Genomic DNA, 6,502 nt, shown 5'->3' on the forward strand with positions numbered 1-6,502 from the left:
CAGGGTCCTGGGATCGAGTCCCGTGTCGGGCTCTCTGCTCAGCAAGGAGCCTGCTTCCTCCTCTCTCTGCCTGCCTCTCTGCCTACCTGTGATCTCTGTGTGTCAAATAAATAAATAAAATCTTAAAAAAAAAAAAAAGATTTTTCTATAACAATAATAATTATGATGATAAACCATTACAAAGGGCTTACTATATGCCAGACTATTATGAAAGCACTTTTATATGTACTAACTCAATTTTTTTTTTTTAAGATTTTATTTAATTATTTGACAGTCAGAAATCACAAGTAGACAGAGAGGCAGGCAGAGAGAGAGAGAAGCAGGCTCCCCGCTGAGCAGAGAGCCTGATTCGGGCCTCGATCCCAGGACCCTGAGATCATGACCTGAGCCGAAGGCAGCGGCTTAACCCACTGAGCCACCCAGGTGCCCTGTACTAACTCAATCTTTATCATCACTTTATGAGGTGGGTAGAATTATCATTTTCATTTTAGAGATGACAATAGTAATGCACAATCAGTTAAGTAACTTGCCCAGACAGGGATAGAAAACAATCAAGCCTCCATTGCTTGTGAAGAATTACACTTGTGTGTTCCTTTTATGTTTGGTAGGGTACAACTCTCAAGGTCTCATCTCTTTAAGAGCATATTTACTATAGATTCAATTTATATTCTGATCAAAGAACTGCTAGGGGTTTCTTTTTTGGGGGGAATTTTCTAGAAATGAATGTTTCAAATTTTATAAGTGTTTTTTTTTAATTTATGTAATTTTGTAATTTCAATTTTTTTTAAAAATTTATTTATTTTTTAAAGATATTTATATATTTGAGAGAATACACAAGGTAGGGAGGGGCAGAGCAACAAGCAGATTCCCTGCTGAATGTGGAGCTGGATGCAGACTTGATCCGAGGACCCCAAGATCATGACCTGAGCCAAAGGCAGATAGTTAACCAATTGAGCCACCCAGGCACCCCAATATTTTTACTCTTTATACCATTTGTGGTTATGTGCCCACTCTCATTCTTAATGTGTTAATTTGTACCGTCTCTCATTTCCTTGATAAAGTTTGTATATGTAGTCTATTTGGCTCAGTGGGTTAAGGCCGCTGCCTTCGGCTCAGGTCATGATCTCAGGGTCCTGGGATCGAGGCCCGCATCGGGCTCTTTGCTCGGCAGGGAGCCTGCTTCCTCCTCTCTCTCTGCCTGCCTCTCTGCCTGCTTGTGATCTCTCTCTGTCAAATAGATAAATAAAATCTTAAAAAAAAAAAAAAAAAGAGTGGCTAACTGTTGCTCTTTCTTCATCCTGCCTAATTTTTGGGGGGAAAAAAAAAAGGGCGGGGCGTGCCTGAGTGGCTCAGTGGGTTAAAGCCTCTGCCTTCAGCTCAGGTCATGATCTTAGGCTGGTGGGATCGAGCCCCGCATTGGGCTCTTTGCTCAGCAGGGAGCCTGCTTCCCTTCCTCTCCTTATGTATTTTGTAGATATGTTATCTGGTATATTCAAGTTTGTAATTCTTGCTTTACCCTGGAAAATTGAAATTTTTGTCTTGTTAGAGTTTTTCTTTATGTGCAGAGCAATGCTTTTTTGCCAGGAAGTTTATTTGTCTGATCTTATAGCTGTGCCACCTTCCCTTTTATTGGTATGAACCTAGCATAACTTTTATTAGTTCTTTACTTTCAACCATTCTGTGAGCCTACTTTTTAGTTGTAGGTTTCACAAGTGGGCTATATTGGATTTAGTTTTATAATTTTTTAGTCTATCATGATAAATGCTGACTTGATTATAACATCTTGTCCATTTTACATTTGCTATAATCACTAAGATTTTAAAATTTGTTTCTACTATTTTATTTTATCCTTTTTATTTTCCCCAACTTTCCCTTCTTTTGTTGTTCTTTCTTGCTTATTTTAAATTAATTTTTCTCCTTCCATATTGTTTGCTTGAATAAATGGTCATAAGTTCTCTTTGGGAAGATACTGGAGGAAACATGAGAATATACTTGCATGATATTTAAGGGTCCTTCTTCCTGGGTACCTGGCATCTCCAGGATTTTGGATATGAAAAATGATTCATATTCAGAAAAAGGTCAAGGGATGATCATTCTACTGGAGGAGTTTCCACAGGCTCATACTCATTTATCCTTATTTTCTTTTGATTGATTATGAAAACTGAACAATGCCCTTTTTGGATGGTCATCTATCTTGTCTCCAAAAACTTTTGATTTCCCTTCAGAGCTTTCTGCTATTTATAATAAATATAATGTTTTTTATAAATATTCTTATATTGCTTCTGCCCCTCTGTCGTTATCACCTGGACTCTATTAATTCAGGATCTTATCATCTTTATTTCAGTATTTCAGATCTATAAGAAACCTGGCTATAAATGATAGCTATTACTGAGTTTCTCAAGAATGCTAATGCCTTTTTACCTCTTACCATTTCAATAAATGGAGGTTTCTCATGGAACATATGGTTGGTGAATTTCTGGTCATGTGCATTTTATCCACTGTAGCTAGTCTACTTCCCTGAGACTTTTGGTCCCTCACTCCACAATCTGCTATTGTTGTTCCAGCATTTCTACAACCTTAGTGAGGTCATAACTTTTTCTAAGCTTCCAAAGAGCCACCTAAACAGTGTGTTAGAATAGTCTTCCAGGGTTCTTGTCCAGGTGTTTTATCCTGCATCTCTGGAAATTTCCCCCATTTCAGAAAGCTATGTTTTATCCAGCTTTACATTCTGTTCTGATCCATCACCCTCAGTATCCATTGCAAACATTTTTTATTGTTCCTTTCCTCTCTTAGCAAGCCCAGTACTCCCCACCTGGGTGACCTGTCCAATATTATTAATCTAATGGGAGAAGGAGAGATGGAGATAGATGTTCCTGTAGGTACATGTTATTTTTCAGGATAAAATTTTATGTATAATCTTTAACATGGGATGCTTCAATACAATTAATACAATCCAATCTCAGTGTCCTAGACATCTCTCCAATCTGATACCTGGCTTTGGTACAATGGACTGGCTCAACTTGGCAGTGAAAACTTCTCTTGAACTCTGCTACCCTTAAAATAATTAAGGTTTAGGCCTTATCCACAGTATTTTTCTGTACTTCTATGACAGGAAATAAGAGACTCTTTATGTGATGTCAAGAAGGCTCTCATTTGCCCACTCTCACCACTCTTGTTGAACATAGTATTAGAAGTCCTAGCAACAGCAATCAGACAACAAAGAGAAATAAAAGGTATTCAAATTGGCAATGAGGAAGTCAAACTCTCTCTCTTTGCAGATGACATGATACTTAATATGCAAAACCCAAAAAACTCCATCCCCAAACTACTAGGACTCATAGTAGTTCAGTATAACAATTCAGTAATGTGGCAGGATACAAAGTCAATGTACAGAAATCAGTTGCTTTCTTAAACACTAACAATGAAAATCCAGAAAGGGAAACTAGAGAATTGATTTCATTTACTATAGCACCAAGAACCATAAGATACCTGGGAATAAACCTAACCAAAGAGGTAAAGGATCTGTACTTGAGGAACTACAGAACACTCATGAAGGAAATCGAAGGAGACACAAAAAGATGGAAGACCATTCCATGCTCATGGATCAGAAAAGTAAACATTGTTAAAATGTCTATACTGCCTAGAGCAATCTGTAACTTCAGTGCCATTCTCATCAAAATTCCACTGACATTTTTCAAAGAGCTGGAGCAAACAATCCTAAAATTGATATGGAATCAGAAGAGACCTCAAATTGCTAAAAAAATGTTGAAAAGAAAAACAAAATTGGGGCATCACATTGCCTGATTTCAAGCTTTACTACAAAGCTGTGATCACCAAGACAGCATGGTACTGGCATTAAAACAGACACATAGACCAGTGGAACAGAGTAGAGAGCCCAGATATGGACCCTCAACTCTATGGTCAAATGATCTTTGACAAAGCAGTAAAAAGTATGAAGTGGAAAAAAGACAGTCTCTTCAATGAATGGTGCTGGGAAAATTGGACAGCTATATGTAGAAGAATGAAACTCGGCCATTCTCTTACACCATACACAAAGATAAACTTGAAATGGATAAAAGACCTCAATGTGAGGCAGGAATCCATCAGAATCATTGAGGAGAACACAGGCAGTAACCTCTTCGATATCAGCCACAGCAACTTCTTTCAAGATATGTTTCCAAAGGCAAAGGAAACAAAAGCAAAAATGAATTTTTGGGACTTCATCAATATCAAAATATTCTGCACATAAATGAAACAGTCAACAAAACAAAGAAGCAACCCATGGAATGGGAGAAGGTGTTCGCAAATGACAGTACAAACAAAAGGCTGGTATCCAGGATCTATAAAGAACTCCTCAAACTCAACACACACAAAACAGATAATCATGTCAGATACTTCTCCAATGAAGACATACAAATGGCTATCAGACACATGAAAAAATTTTCATCATCACTAGCCATCAGGGAGATTCAAATCAAAACCACATTGAGATAACACCTTATACCAGTTAGAATGGCCAAAATTAACAAGACAGTAAACAACGTGCATTGGAGAGGATGTGGAGAAAGGGGAACCCTCTTCCACTGTTGGTGGGAATGCAAGTTGGTGCAGCCACGTTGGAGAACAGTGTGGAGATTCCTCAAGAAATTAAAAATAGAGCTTCTCTATGACCCTGCAATTGCACTACTGGGTATTTACCCCAAAGATACAGATGTAGTGAAAAGAAGGGCCATCTATACCACAATGTTCATAGCAGCAATGGCCACAGTTGCCAAATTGTGGAAAGAACCAAGATGCTCTTCGATGGATGAATGGATAAGGAAGATGGGGTCCATATACACTGTGGAGTATTATGCCTCCATCAGAAAGGATGAATACCCAATTTTTGAATCAATATGGACAGGACTGGAAGAGATTATGCTGAGTGAAATAAGTCAAGCAGAGAGTGTCAATTATCATATGGTTTCATTTATTTGTGGAGCACAGGAAATAACACGGAGGACATAGGGAGATGGAGAGGAGAAGGGAGTTGGGGGAAATTGGAGGGGGAGATGAACCATGAGAGACTATGGACTCTGAAAAACAATCTGAGGGTTTTGAAGGGGCAGGGTGGTGGGACATTGGGTGAGCCTGGTTTTGGGTATTATGGAGAGCACTGGGTGTGGTGCATAAACAATGAATTCTGGTATCCTGAAAAGAAATTTAAAAAATAAAATATTTTAAAAAGGGGCGCCTGGGTGGCTCAGTGGTTTAAGCCGCTGCCTTCGGCTCAGGTCATGATCTCAGGGTCCTGGGATCGAGTCCCACGTTGGGCTCTCTGCTCAGCAGGGGGCCTGCTTCCCTTCCTCTCTCTCTGCCTGCCTCTCTGCCTACTTGTAATCTCTCTCTGTCAAATAAATAAATAAAATCTTTAAAAATATATATTTAAAAAAAAAGAAGGCTCTCATTTCACATTTTGTCTTCAACTGGTGATTAAGAACCCTTAGCCTTAGACAATAAAAATCTTTCACTAGTGCATCAATATCACCCAGCAATATTCATTGGATTCTATAATCCTTATAGTTACTTCTTCTGAACCTCTCAAACACCTGCTAAAAAGTGCTAATGCAGCCCTTCCTTTGATATTCCATCCCAGTTCATCACTGTCAAAACAATGCAGCCTAACAGCAACCATCAGATGTCCTCTTAATATATGTGATGGTGTCTTCATTGCCAGTTAGCCAGTACAAACTACAAACCCATTTTAGGGTCTGCTTTCTAGGAATATATCAATATATTAGATATCTGGAATGAGATGTTTTGAAGTGTGATTTGAATTATGTATTGCTATATAACAACAAAGATAAAACTGTAATAACTTAAAAATAACCTTTAATCATGTGGGTCAGAAATGTGGGGGCAACTTGGCTAAATGATTCTTCTGCTTCATATAGGGTTTATAGTAGTCAGTTGGGGCTATATTCACTTGGCAGCTGGACTGTTCTGCAGGTCACTCGCATGCTTGATGCCTTAGAAGAGATACCTATAAGGCTATACTTAGCTTGTCTCTTCTCTTTAGTCTTGTACTCCCAGAATCACAGCATAAATTATTGAAGTGTCCCTTACATTGTAGGCTGTTGATCAAAGTGGTCATAGGGCAGTTGTTTCAAGAGAAAGAAACCTAGGGGAACCTGGGTGGCTGAACGGGTTAAAGCCTCTGCCTTCAGCTCAGGTCATGGTCTCAGGGACTTGTGATCAAACCCGGCATCGAGCTCTCTGCTCAGCGGGGAAACTGCTTCCCCTCATCTCTCTGCCTGCCTCTCTGCCTACTTGTGATCTCTCTCTCTGTCAAAATGAATAAATAAAATCTTTAAAAAAAAAAAAAAAAGGAAGTCTAGGAAATCTAGGTAGAAACCTAGACTTTATCTCTTGGGAAAAGAATGTCAAAGAATTTGTGGCCATCTTCAATTTGCCACAGTTATTCTTTTTTTTTTTTAATATAATTTTTTATTTTTTATAAACA

The sequence above is a fragment of the Mustela nigripes genome, chromosome 14, assembly GCF_022355385.1.
Source record: "Mustela nigripes isolate SB6536 chromosome 14, MUSNIG.SB6536, whole genome shotgun sequence".
Lineage (NCBI taxonomy): Eukaryota > Metazoa > Chordata > Mammalia > Carnivora > Mustelidae > Mustela > Mustela nigripes.